The 13,875-nt window shown below is 43.1% G+C and overlaps 1 protein-coding gene across 1 annotated transcript in view; it reads left to right on the top strand.

The window, feature by feature from the left end:
• Positions 1 to 6,569: 6,569 nt before the first annotated feature.
• The window catches only part of foxn3 (forkhead box N3), a 77,825-nt gene continuing 70,519 nt past the window's right edge, over positions 6,570 to 13,875 (top strand). Inside the window, exon 1 of the mRNA XM_053509772.1 lies at positions 6,570 to 6,822. The gene's annotated coding sequence lies outside the window, so the exon portion shown is untranslated. The remainder of the gene's footprint in view (positions 6,823 to 13,875) is intronic.

The following is a 13,875-nucleotide window of genomic DNA, read 5'->3' as shown; positions in this document are numbered from 1 at the left end:
TCTAGGGGACATTTTCTATAAGGCTCAACAGTTTTAATTGTTGATAGGAAATGTCTTTTCTGTAATGCTATAAAAACACACTTTTCCAGATGGCGACAACGTAAAAACCATGCCGGCATTTCTTATTCAGTTTATTTCAAAGAGCAAGTCAGAAATGTGTCAGGTGTAGTGGGGTATTTTTTACCTGTTTACTGAGAACACCGCTCATGCAACTGGCAAGGAAGCAATACAGAAGGATTGTGGACAGTTCACCACTGCTTTGTGCTGCTCGCTGCTGGCTCTGAACAAAAACCAGCAAATGATCATGTTAGCATAGAATCCCAAGCAGTACCAAAGCAGTGTAGTTCCTGGTGTTAAACTACTTGAAATGCTCTGTAGAGGATCTAGGAAATGCAGAGTACAGATTGCCAAGACTAGATATAACGTCAAATCCTAAAAGTGGTACAAAATGCGTAAACTGGTAGCTAGACTGTGTGAGCAGAACAGACACCACTGCCATCTATGTGGAAGAGAACAGCAGAAGGGATGGAAGTAAAGTCTGTACCTGATTATAAACACATGTATAAGTGTGCTTTCAGTGCGAATCTAAATTAGAGTGAAATTTATTCTGAGGGTTTCATGAAGAACATAATTAAACAAACAAAAATCATCTGTCTAAGTGTGTGTCTAAGCAGCATCCTCCACCTTTTACTGGTGGGAAACAGTGATGGTAATCCAAACCTCAAGTGCACATGGCATCAAGTGCAGTGTTACAGCCCTGTGCTTTGGTTCTGTTCAGCAGCTCATATCTACGAATACAGCCCTTTCGATCAGGAGTCGATTCAGAGTCAAATCGTGACACACCATGGTCAGCCAGAATAAAATTTTTATCCCAGGTCTGTATTCAGTAAAGCCGCACCAGAATGACACACCGGTATCACAAGTAAATGAGAAGACAAATGAGCTGTTCCACTCTGCTGCTGCTCACTGCTGAATCTTGGTTTTGCCTCACATATTCAAACTCGCTCCATTAACTCTACTGCGTCCTTGTGCCAAAATGCCCGTGGCAGGCTGTTGACATTGCAGTACTAAAGGTGACCGTAGGCTGCGTATGAGGGTCGAGTGGATGAAAGGCTTGATATTTCTCAGCGCAAATGACCCACTTGGGCTTTAGTCCATTAGCTGGGTGAGAATCTGGACAAATAACGCCATCTGCACTACATGTGCACTCGGAGTGCTCAGAGAGAACAATGAATAGGCTTGGCCAGAAACTGCGTCAGGACGTGCTGGTGTGGAAGACTCACTGGATATTCACAGAACCATTACATACGTTTTACAGGCCTTAGGAGTCTGAAGCCTGGGATGGTGTGAGAGCATAAGGAATCCATGGCTGGTTTATTTTCCTCTGCACTAGTGTGTCTCATTACGGCGAGGACATCTCAATCCCGACAGCAGTTAATACCACTCTTCCTCTGCTGTATTATCTAAGACAGATGGATGGAGAGATTGCAACGATAGCGTTCTGAGAATTTTAATGAAAACGAATTTATTGTTTGGATAATGCATTAATGTTGGGTTCTTCCGGGTATCGTAGCAAAACCGTCAGCCATTACGGTGATTGATTTTTTATTTTTTTTTCCCAGTTCACAGATGTGTTAGATCCATCACCCCACTTGCCTGCTCTTTACTCACATCCTCACAGAGAGTAAAAAAAAACACTGACACTGTTCTCCTTGCCTTCCCATTTCGTCTTGGATGTGTATTAAAAATCCCAGAGCTCAGTAGATTAGAATAATGCCTATTGTCTCTCGAGTCCCATTACACGTATGATCTGGCGGCGTGTTCCTCCCTGAAAGAGCATTTTGGCTCGTGGTGTGAGGCAACTTACCCATCGACATGTCCCAGCAGGGGGATTCACAGCTCAGCTTTTTCAGCACTCATATCAATTATAGATGACTCTCATGCATGCTTTACTGGGTTATTTCCACACAGACGCTCTTAATAAAATGGTGATGCATGTGGAAAATACCAGTAACTCCTAGCTCTGTTTTTTAAAGTACCACTAAACTCTAAAAACATTAATGTAAATCTGTTAACTCAGCGTGTCTAGTTGATCGCACTTATACAGATGGGAGTTTGAATTAAATTTACAACCAATGCTAATATTACACAACAGTGTTGGTATGTGATGTCAGTAAATATGGTGTGCAAAAGCAGGACGCACAGGATTAGTAATGGACATGTTTCTTATGGTAATGTTGTTCTGACAGGTTTAGTTATGTAATAAATAAAAACACGCCGTGTGTTGTTAGAGGAAATTAATCAATGATAGTGTAATAACAGCTCAAAGGTCTTGTAGTGTGTTAGTTCCTTTGTAATGCAACGGTTTGCTCACAGCTGCTTTTAAAAAAAATCTTTTTAACTTTTGTTTAGCTAGAGATATTTTTAATATTTTTGAAACCATCCACAAAACAAGCTATTACTTATTAACACGTTCATCATAGGGTTAAAGTATGGTAGGGTTACTAACCCTAACTAACCTTAACTAACCCTAACCCTAACCTGCCGATGGATTCTCCTTTCATTAATGCCTCATCACAGAAAACTTTACTATATCAACGTTTAGGTCAAGTGTCAGCTGTATTCGTTTTTGTGAATGACCTGTTACTGTAGACACAATAAAGTATAACAACGAGCACATCAACACATTATACACCTGCTGTTATAAATTAGTTAACCATAAATTAATATTAGGATCGTGGAATTATACTAAATGAATCACAAAAACTCAGAGGAATGAAATATAACACTAAGTGTGTGAGGTCACTTTTTCTCCCACCTTATGACAGACAATGTAAGGACAAGCTATCATCACTGCCACCTTTCCACTGCTTGGCTTTGCTTCGAAACACATTTTGCTAGCATTTGATACACATTTACTCATCCAACCTAACTCTATTTCAAGCATTTTGATGACGATGATTTTGAAGCATTTCTGTGTGTGTGTGTGTGTGTGTGTGTGTGTGTGCATGTGTTTCCTTGTATTTTGTCATAATATTTTAAGGAACATGGTGCAGTTCCTGTAAGAACCTCAGTGTAATTTCCTGTTAGGAGTTTCTTTGAAGACAATAAAACATCCGTTCTGTGTAAAAAAAAAAAAAAAAAAATCCTAAATCAGAGTCAGAATCAGTTAGAAATAGATTGTAGAGTGACGTTTCTTGTTATTCAGTGTCAAATTTTGTGGTCGTTTTGTGTCAAGCTTATTCAAGGTAAAATTAGCAGTTTGTTCTCACCCTCTTCATGTCCTCGGGTTCAGTGTGATCACTTTCACAAACCTGCCCAGCTTGCACACATTAAACGTTTATTTTTTCCATTAAGTGCTTTAAATTGAATTTAAAATGCATATTTCTAATCTTTTGATTGCACCAGGCGTGTACATGTATACACGCTTATGATATGGTATGATAGAGACTTTCATCTGTGGTTTGTTTTTCAGCGGCTTTTATAAAAGTGTGTGAGAGAAGATGATGACTATGGTAGGGACGAGTGATGCGGGATTACATACCTTTCTAAAACATGGGCTAACATAAACTGGTAATATTTTCTTCCATTTGACACTGACATTTCGTGTCTGGGGTGAAATTTTACTTACCAGCCAAATTCGCATCCACAGAGAAACGTACCACTGAGAAAACCACTGAGAAAACCACAAAGAACTTCTGTCCTGAGGAAAGAAAACTAACAGTTATAGCTTTATCTCTGACACTAGAGTCTCCTTCCATACATGGTCTCTTCACAAAAAAGAAAAAGTTAATTATCTAGCTAGGTAGGTCTATGTCGGGATTGTGCACACAAAGTTAAAAGGATCATACTGACCTGCAACATAAACATTAAACATCTTTAAGATGTAAACAGAACGAGGCCTGCTCTGTATAATGGCTATATATTAATAGACAAAAAATTTGGAGCTGTAACTATCGCGAGCTCCGAGTTCTGTTCATAAGAGACCTGTGAGGAACGCAGACACACCTCATTCAGTTCAGCAGTTCTGGTATAAAACTCAGTGTGCCATGTGCCACCTCTGGCAGGTCAGCAGTCTAATAAATTGCCTATGTTTCTTATTTCCAGGGACAGCAACTGATTTTCGATCGCTTTATTCACCCAGAGCGCACGTGTCATAGCTCAGCTAGCGTTACATTACTTATGAATTTCAAAGAGGGGTATTGATTTTGTGCTGGAGATTTTTCTCTCTCTCTCTCTTGTCGAAATGTAAGACACGTTTTTAGAAAAAGTGCCTTTAAATGGTTCTGTTATTTGAGCCGAGTGAGGAACAGGCAGAAATTTTAGCATTTTATTTCTGGTGATGCAGGACACAGACAGGACCTAGTGTGCCACCTGTGTATCTGGATGACGGGTGAGATGGCGTGATGATGTTGGCAGGGTTTAGAGGCCCAACAGTTTTGGCAACTGAACTGGTATTGAATGTTAATATCTCCCAAATTGGGAAATATACTGATTTGAATGAACTCACTGTCGTGGGTCAGCTGTCCACTTAAATAACATCAGGCTTTAGCCTGCGAATTCTTCTTTTTGGTTAAATTTTTTTTAACCTACAATTGAACAAGTTATTTATGCACATTGTACGGCGTGTGAAAAGCAGTTATAAGTTCTGTAAAAGTGTAAAATTGCACCCCGCAGAGGTGAGGAGCCGGTGATAGCCGGAAGCCTTAAGCACGATCCTCCTGACAGATTCAGGCAGCCCGTGTTTTCCCTCGCTGGTTTCTCCGCCTGCACTTTTCTGTTGCTTGTGGTATTTATAGACTCGCCTGCAGTAGCTGCACACTCCCTAATGGCTTCATCGCTAATAATGATCTGCTCGCCTCTGCTTCTGGTAACAAACCCTTTACAACAGGCAGGAAATACAATCATTCTAACAGAGCAATGTTTTTAAAATAGGATTTTTTTTTCCACAGGCACAATTAGCTTCCAGGATAGCTTTTTTATTATTGCGCTGCAAATAATCAGAGCTTTACTAAAACATGCAATATACACATTTAGCACATTTAGCACATTTAGCATTGTGTAGCAGGCTGTTTTAGTGACAGTGTTATGACACTAAATTACGCTCCTGATTTATGTTTTTGAAGGCAAAGAGCATAAAAATGTAGCTTTGCTTAGACAATATTCTTGTACTCTTAAAATTTCATTATGGACTCTCTTAATGATCAAATAATATTTTTGCAAGTTTTATTTCTGCTTTCACATATTCACATATCTACTTTCCTTCACTATTTTCTTTTAAATCACGACTTTTTAAAGTTTAAAGTTTGTTTTTGAAAGTGTTTATAAACTTGTAATAAAAACACAATTACGACGATAGCTTGGGAAAATTCGCTTTATACTTGTTTAGTTTCCATTTATGCCATTAAAAAAAATAAATCAAGCCCAGAAATTAGCTCCAGCTCTGATCAAACACAGAACTACACAGGTCCTCCCCGTTTCCCCAATTATAAAGCAGTGGCGTTTCTACGAAAGGGATGGGAACATCTGGGAAAAGAGGAAGTCTGGTCAGTGTTTTCGCTTTAATCACAGTTCTCCTCACAGCCAGCAGGGGCGTCTAAACCTTACAAACTGCTCCTTTAATAAAAATAAAGCAACAATAAAAAATCAGCAATGAAACATTTCCATGTTACACCTTGGATTTTTTGGTAATTTTGTGGATCTGAACTATGCTTTATTAAGTCTGACAGAAAGAAGCCACACCCAGATCAGCTGTGTGGTTGGACAGCCTTTTGTATGCATAATTAAAGGTCCCATAATTGACCTACTGTAACATGGGTCTCAGAGCAACCACAGAGAGAGAGCGAGTGTGTGTGTGTGTGTGTGTGTGTGTGTGTTAGTGCTCCAGCTAAACTAACCCTCAGATAATGCATTTTTAACCTCATACTCCCTTTAATTCATCCCTCCGTCACATGTTTCAGTGTCCATGTGAATGAGCTACGGCCGAGCCACACCCATCCAGAGAACAGGCCAAGGCAGGAGCTCTTCTTAGATGAGTTCACATTAGGGGGGATCTAATGAGCTTGCAAAACTAATTAAAAATAGAACAAAAAACAGGAGATGTTTTTTGTCATCATGTTTTGTGTACTGGAGACCTGCCTGCCGGTCTAAACCTGATTAAAAAGTGAATTTTGAATAATAGGTGTCCTTTAATGTTCAGCAGACATGGTTGTGATTTCTGGTAAAATTAGACGTAATTAATAAATGAATTGAGAATGAGATCATTGACAATAAGTTAAATGATAATGAGATTTTGCCTAAATTAGTACTAAAGTGTGGACCTTCAGGTAAATAAAAATAATAATAATAAAATAATTAGTGATCTTTGCTATGTTCCAGCGCACTGCTACACTACAACACACTGAGGAGCGTCGCTGAGGGTCACACACACACACACACACACACACAACAGGAACAATGCCGTCCTTTGACTGAACCCATGCGGCACTAGGACCCGGGGCTCCGCGGTTCCGCCGCCGCCGCTGCCGCCCTCCTCCTCCTCCTCCTCCTCCTCTTCAGGCTCCTGTAGTTCCAGAGCGGAGCGAGACAGGAGCACAGAGTGCAGAGAGAGAAGGAGGGGACAGACTGAGACACACACACACACACACAGAGACAGAGAGAGACAGAAGGAGCAGAGAGGAGCGGAGTGAATGTTCAAGCCCACTGTGCTCCCCGCTACACTCCTGAGTCTGTGGAATGGACGGATTAACCCGTGGGATTTAAACACGCTGGAGCTCGAGCTCATGAGGAGGCGTCCAATCAGGAGAAGATCAGGATTCAAAGGTCTTTATTGTTGACTGCTCATTGTGGGTTGCTTGCTGTGATCCGTGGGCTCCCGGGGTCATGCGTGTGTTTATGTGTGTGTGTGTGTGTGTGTGTGTGAGGGGGCCATGCTGCTATCTCTGTGGAAGGACACTGAGGGGATTAGAGCCCATGCATGTGTGAGCAGTGTGAGGTCCAGGCTGGCTCCGCATGAGAGAGCCCACTCGGGTTACACTCCCACGTCCTTCTCTCTCCGGGCTCTCCCTCTCTTTTCAGACATTCTCATGCTTTTGTGCTTGTTGAAGGTCAGCTCTGGGGTCTGAATCCTGCAGGACTTTGCTCCGAGTCTCGGCACCAAAACCTCAGCATGCAATAAACTAACAGAAGTTTGGAGGCGTGCAAACATCTGCAGAGCCGAGGAGCCAGGAGAGCCTCAGCAGTCTGAGTGCCAATACTTTATGATAGGAAACTGTGCCGAGTGTCAGTGTTCTGCATCCTCAGGTCTACAGGAGAAGTGCAGGGCTTTTTATTTCCTCTGAGCTTTTTTATCAGCATCTCGGTTCTTCTTTCATTTCTCACCCGGCCAGCTGCACCCAGGCAGATCTCCGCTCGCCCCCTTCCTGTTCAGGAGTTCCTCTTTCATTTATTTATTTATTTATTCATTCTTGATAAATCTCTCTCTCTCTGTCTCTCTCTATCTGTCTCTGTCTCTCTCTGTCTTTCTCTCTCTCTGTCTCTGTGCTCTGCTAATCCTAAGCTTGCGCTTGTTAGCATTCAGCAGCATTAAGCGCGTGCTCAGCCTAAGCCTGCCAGTGTTTGCCTCTTAACTCAAGTGCAAGTGTGTGTGGATACACACTCTCACACACATCACAAAGTGTCAGGGCTTTAAAGCCGTCAGGGCTGGACTCTTCTCTCTCTCTTTCTCTCTCTCTCTCTCTCTCTCTCTCTCTCTCTCTCTCTCTCTCTGTGGCTGTTTAACTGCAAGTCTCTAAACCACATCTTTCTTGGAATTTAAAATGCTGACCTTGTATTTTCCATTAAGTTTAAAAAAACAAAACAAAAACAAGCCAGTAATGTCCTTCTGGAAAAAAGCGGCACTGTCTATTTGGCATGCATCATCTTTTTACTATAAATAGCTCTGGACTTCTATTCCCATTGGAAAGTTCCATTATGCACACTTCTGCTCCAGGCCTCATCTTTGCACTGTGCTTTTTAGGAGAAGCAATTGCTTTTGTTGTTGTTGTTTATGGTGCTGTTGTTAATTTATTTCCTGCCAGGAGTAAGTTTTTTTTCTCCCTGACCCTCTGTTTCTATGGCCCCCCCATGCGGCCGGTCTTGGCTGCCTATAGAGAGAGCTCTGCCCGCCTGTGAGAGCGCCACAGCTGATTGGCTGATTCTGCAGAAGCACAGGAAGTTCAGGGTTTCTAATAACAACCCAGAGACACAGTTACCATAGAGACAAAGATAAGCCCCTCATACTAAAAAAACGTGGCTGCATGTCATCACAGAAGCCAGCAGAAAGCGTCTACTCTCTCTCTCTCTCTCTCTCACTCCCCCCTTTCCAGCTCTCTCCCTCTTTCTCCCTCTCCCCTTTCTCTTTCACGTTCTCTCTTGTGCTCTCTCTTTCTCTCTCTCTTTCTCTCTCTCTCTCTCTCTCCCTCTCTCTCCCTCTCTCCCCCCTTTCTCTCTCCTTGCCAGTGCTCCCATTAGCAGCTGTTTAAACAGAACAGCTTCTGCCTCACGAAGGTCAAACTCAAATGCTCTGAGCACTTAACACAAGTTTGAAGAACTTTTCTTGCTGCTAGTGTGTGTATATGTGTGTGTGTGTGTGGGTTCAAATCTTTGAAGTAATGAGGGGGTTTTTGTGGCTGAATGTTTTTATCATGACTTAAGGCAGCGACCCATGCCAAAAGGCCGTCTGTCCGCTTGTGTGTGTGTATATATGCGTGCGAGTGTGTTGTTCATGAGCTGAGGCTATGTTAAAATCGTCCCCTGCCTCCAAGCTGACGGAGGTTATTTCTGAGCGCTGAGGTAATGGGACGCCGTGTGTAATGCTGATCCCAGTCTCTGCACTTTAATTGATTTCAGGAGCATTGTGCAAAGCTTTTTAAAAGCCTGTCTCTCTGACCAAGAGCGTTTGAAGGTCTCGGGCTCACACACACCCGTTCATGGTTTCGTCTTTCCCCTCTGTCTCGTCGGGTCGCCCCCAGAACATCGAGGAGAGGGAGGGGGAGAGGGGGCTGAAGTTGTGTAGCGTGCTGAGAGGCGGTCGCTGAGAAGACTTCCTGTTGACAGGAGCGTTGTGTTATCGGAGGAAGGGTTTTGCTGGCAGGAAATGTGTCAGCCACTTGTTTTCTTCAAACCGTCATGGACGACGCAGTTCTGGATCTCAGTCCTCCGTTATTCTTAGTTTTTTTTTTTTGGTTTTTTTTTTTGGAAATTCGATACCTTGACAATTTCTCTGCAGCCAGAGTTCTGCTTATTGTCATCACAGCTCATGAAGAAAGCCACGATCTTGTGCCTCCAGCTCCAGTCTACGCCTGCACAACACCACCACCTGTCCAAACTTCTTTCGTATTCAAACACCAGACAAATTCCTGCATAAAAAGTGGCCATTATATTTTTCGATACGGTTGTCAGTGCAGTCTGATCGGCTCTGGGTGCGAGTTACAGGCATGTCCCTGTACAATCGTCAGTTCTTTTCAGGGCTTTAATGCGTTTTTAGACTCGAGAGCTCAGCCGGTGGGACGTATTTGCATCGTAGTAGAGGGATGCCCAGTGGCCCAAGTGGGAATTATGCAGACGTCTGTCACAGTTCAGAGGTGAAAAAACAAATGAGCAGGAGGTCAAAAGCACTTTTTATTTTGGGGCAGTGAAGTGAGGAACTTTTGTCTGCTTGAGATCTTCTAACAGCAGTCAGCAGCTTGTCACCGCCCCGGACGTGCCGCCCCTTTAGATCCATCAAACAGCAAAGCAAATCAGTGAGGTAGAAAATGCATGAGTGAAATGCTTGTAAATATGGACGAAGCTCATGGTGCTCAGACGACACGTTTCAGTTTCATTCACAGCGCTTTTGCTTTTCAAGTCACATCACAGAGATTAGCAAAGCAAGAACACTGAAATACTCTGCTTCAACTCCATTCCTGAATGCTCTTCCTCATGCATGTTTTTATTTTAATAAAAAAAAAAAAACAAGGCCGTGCATTGTCTCTCCATCTCTCCTTTCTCTCTCTCTCTCTGTGTCACTTATCCTGTACCATGTATTCTCTTCTCTCTGTGACCTTCACGTTTCTCTCTGTCCTAGTGATTAAGCGTCTGGAAGGTGTGTGTGATGATGGAGGCTGCCTAATGAATGATAGACCCTTGACTGCTTTCCCTCTGGGAGACTTATTAACTGTCTCAGCCAGAGCCTCATACCCACACAAAGCCGTGTCATAAACCCCGCTCTGTCATCCCTCTTTCTCTCCCTCTCTCTCTCTCTCTCGCTCTCGTCTTCTCTATACTCCACACTTCACTTTCTTCACCTGAGTTGAAGCAAATCTGCCCTTCGATTTTTCTTTTTTTTTTTTCCCAAAGCCGGCGCACCTGCTGCGTACTTGACAGGAAATAAGATGACACAATGGAGTCTGATTAGACTGTTCTGCAACAGGGAGGCGTTTCTGAAATGGAAATGTGTGTGATATTTTTAGTTGATGATTTAAGAATAGATCCAAATCACATGATAAAGATAGATGGATTAGATCCAGTTTTCTTTTCCTGTCTGTGATCCAAAATTTTATTTATTTATTTTTTTCAAGAAAAACTGATTATTCATTAAGTAATTTAAAGATCTCTGTTGGTTTGGAGAGACCAGCACTTCTGTCTTACTGGTTTCTTTTGCTCAGTTCTTTCCCATGTCTGTCTCTTTGTCTGGGTTTTACGGGTGTCCTGGCAGCACTGAGGGGAAAAACTCACTCCACACATGATGGAGCTCAAGCTCAAGTTCATTTAATCCAAAGCTGAGCTTGTAAAAACACGGCAGTGACACCTGACCCCTCTGTGTAGTCCTTCACCTGGAAGTCAGACACACAGATACAGAGCTGAGGAGCTGGAACCTGATGTGTGAGGAATAAAACACTCTGTGCATGCTGTTACAGGAAAATAATCAACTAAAGTTAGCGCTATTTGTATAGGATCAGTCCCAAAGTAAATAAGTAAGTAATTACTACAAACCTGTGATTCAGACCTGCACTACAGACAGAGCTGCTGGTCCAGAGAATTATTCAACAGCTTCTGAATGCAGAATTAGTTCGTAGTCTCATCCTTTAAGATTTAAGACTGTATATGGTGAGAGAGTTTTGTGATTTTCAGGCCCGTCTTCTACAAACCTCGACCTTTTTGGACCCCAAACCCATGTGTGCTGTTTAGACATCACATGCAGTTTGGAAGCGTCCCAGTGGAGCAGCTCTGTTTTTGTTTGGAGACGGAGCTCATTTCTGGGCTGGAAAAAAAATGCAGGAATCTAGAGGGAAGAATCTAGCAACTTTTACTGAAAGGAATCTAATGAGTTTTTTTAAATAATAATTTCTTTGATTAACTGAAATGATGTCAGGTCTAGAGACAGCTTTAATATTACAAATGTTCTGCTTTAACTAAGATCAGTGTAATAAACTGTAACGAGCAGAAACAGGCCAAGGTTTCCACACAGTCCTCTGAAAGGTTGAATTTTTTATTAAGATATTTTTGAACATCAAGGACACACTGGACCTCACTCAGAGGAACAGCGGGACCTGCAGAAGAACTCGTGCGCTCGAGGTGGACTAACTTAAAAGCATTTGGCTGTCTGGCAGCAATCTAACAGAGACGACTCATGTTTTATTGCACACCAGTCAAACAGGCTGGAGAGGAGGTTTATTAGCGGCGCCGCTCGTCCTTCTACGCCCAGTTTCATGCAGTCCTACTGGATCTCCTGCTCGTCTCAGGCTGTTCCCGGTGGACTCCGTGTCCTGATTGTCGGAGAAACCTGACGAGCTCCAAATTCTCATCCGGACGGATCCTGTTCTGGAAGCTCGGGAGATTTCAAGTCATTTCCATTTCCACTCCCGAGCCATCATCAGCATCATATTTCATTTGGATTGCTTTCATTCTTGCCGTGTCAGAAAGGAGACAGCCGGACTGCCAAGTACATAAACAGTGATATATTTTACCTGCTGCAGGGCCGCTCTCCCGAACAGACCACTCTCTGCTCCATCACTGTGCCGTCACTTTCTCCGTGTATCTCACTCCAGTGACCTCAGTCTCTTTATTTTTTTCTCTCTCTCTCCTCGCTCTCTCTCTCTCTCTCTCACACACACACACACACACACATAGCCTGAACCTCCTGATGAACCATGGGGAGTATGAGCTTTCCAAGACTAAGTGATATTTCTCAATGTCAAAACACATTTAGAGCGTTGTTCCCATCCTGCATTGTTTCTTGGCTTCAGAAAGGTTATGTTTTATCACTTTCAACCTCAGGTTCCACGTCAGCCTTCTTTATTTATTCAGAAAGTAGAAATTCTTGCTTGTGGCATCCTCAAAGCTGTGCTACATTTTCACCCTTTAATGTGCAAATCAGCTCGCAAATCATAAGCATGTACACACACACACACACACACACACACACACACACACACACACACACACACACCCTGGCTGCTCACAAAGCACAGTAATTCCCCCTCTCTCTCTCTCTCTCCAGCCCTTCGAACCCATTTTAGCTGTTTTTGCGGGATGGTCCTCAATTTCTGCGGCGACTCTCCCACATCGCCAGCCTCCTGAACGAGCAAGTCAAGTGGATTTATTGTCATTTAAACTATATACTGCTGGAACAGTAGAGGTTGAAAAGCGATTCTCCAGTGTGTGAGAGAAAACAGCACAGACCTACAGGGGACTACACAGATCTGCTCAGGATAGCACAGTGCAGACAGTGCAGTGACGTCCAGTAAGCAGTTCTAGTGTGGATTAAAGTGGGGAAAGATCTAATGATAACGAGAGGGAGAGACGAAGCAGGCTGCGATGCCTCACCCAGCGCGGTCATGCCGATTATAAGAAGGACTTTTCTGATTCCCAGAAATTAACCCACAACCATGCTTATATGAATGAGATGAGGATTATGAGATGTGTGTGTGTGTGTGTGTGTAGTGAGAGTGCTGAGAGGTTGCACGCTAATCGTCCACTTGTTGATTTGAGAAAATAAAAAAATATGTATATCAGCAGTCTTCTGAGCGATGTGCTGTGTCTGTGGATGAGTGAACTGACATAGTGAGTGTGTCAGTATGTGTTTATTTATACAGTACACTCATGTGCAACATACTGATGTAACACAGTGGCATTGTTTTCAGCAGTCCTGAGTTCCAGCTCCAGAATATTTGCATCAGCAACTTAAGCGTGAAAGAAATAATCCATGCTCTCACGGTTTCTACTAACAAGGTGCTAGCGAAGGTTCAGGGAACAAGCAAACCTTTTGAGGAACCAACTCGCACTTCCTCCAGCGAAAGAGTGCAAGCCTTACTGAATACGGTGAAGTTTGTAAATGTTTTATCTCTGATGTAGACCCACCCAAGGTCAAATCTTTCATTACACAAATTACAAACCGAACTTTTAGTAACATCGCGCCTTCTTCCAGCTTCTAGTAAAGCAATGGTGTCTTTCTCAGGCAGCTTCAGCTGCTTAAGTTGTTGTCATGGCAACACAATGACTCCTAACATGGCCGGTCCATAGGGTTTCAGTGCTCTAACCCACACAGAGCCGTGTCTTTCAGTGTGGAAATGCAAGGAGCGGTTCGGGATTAGACACAGACACCTTGTCAGTAGAAATGGCCTCTCTGTGGCAGGGAGATTGGTTTCAGCTGCCGCTGTCGAGCGCTCTTTAATACGACAGAAGAGTGACTTTGAAATCGTACTAATGACCTTGCTTATTCCGAGACGGGTGTCTTGAAGGTGAGGGCGCCTCAGCGTGCATAAGCGGGGCCTGACAGGAGGATGAAGGGAAGAGGGAGACTGGAACACTACTTCTAGGTCTATGGAGAAACCTCTGAACTGGATATACTGTGAG

Source organism: Clarias gariepinus, chromosome 13, assembly GCF_024256425.1.
Source record: "Clarias gariepinus isolate MV-2021 ecotype Netherlands chromosome 13, CGAR_prim_01v2, whole genome shotgun sequence".
In the NCBI taxonomy this organism is placed as follows: domain Eukaryota; kingdom Metazoa; phylum Chordata; class Actinopteri; order Siluriformes; family Clariidae; genus Clarias; species Clarias gariepinus.
The sequence above is the reverse complement of the archived record's forward strand: the minus strand, read 5'-3'. Positions and strand labels throughout refer to the sequence as shown.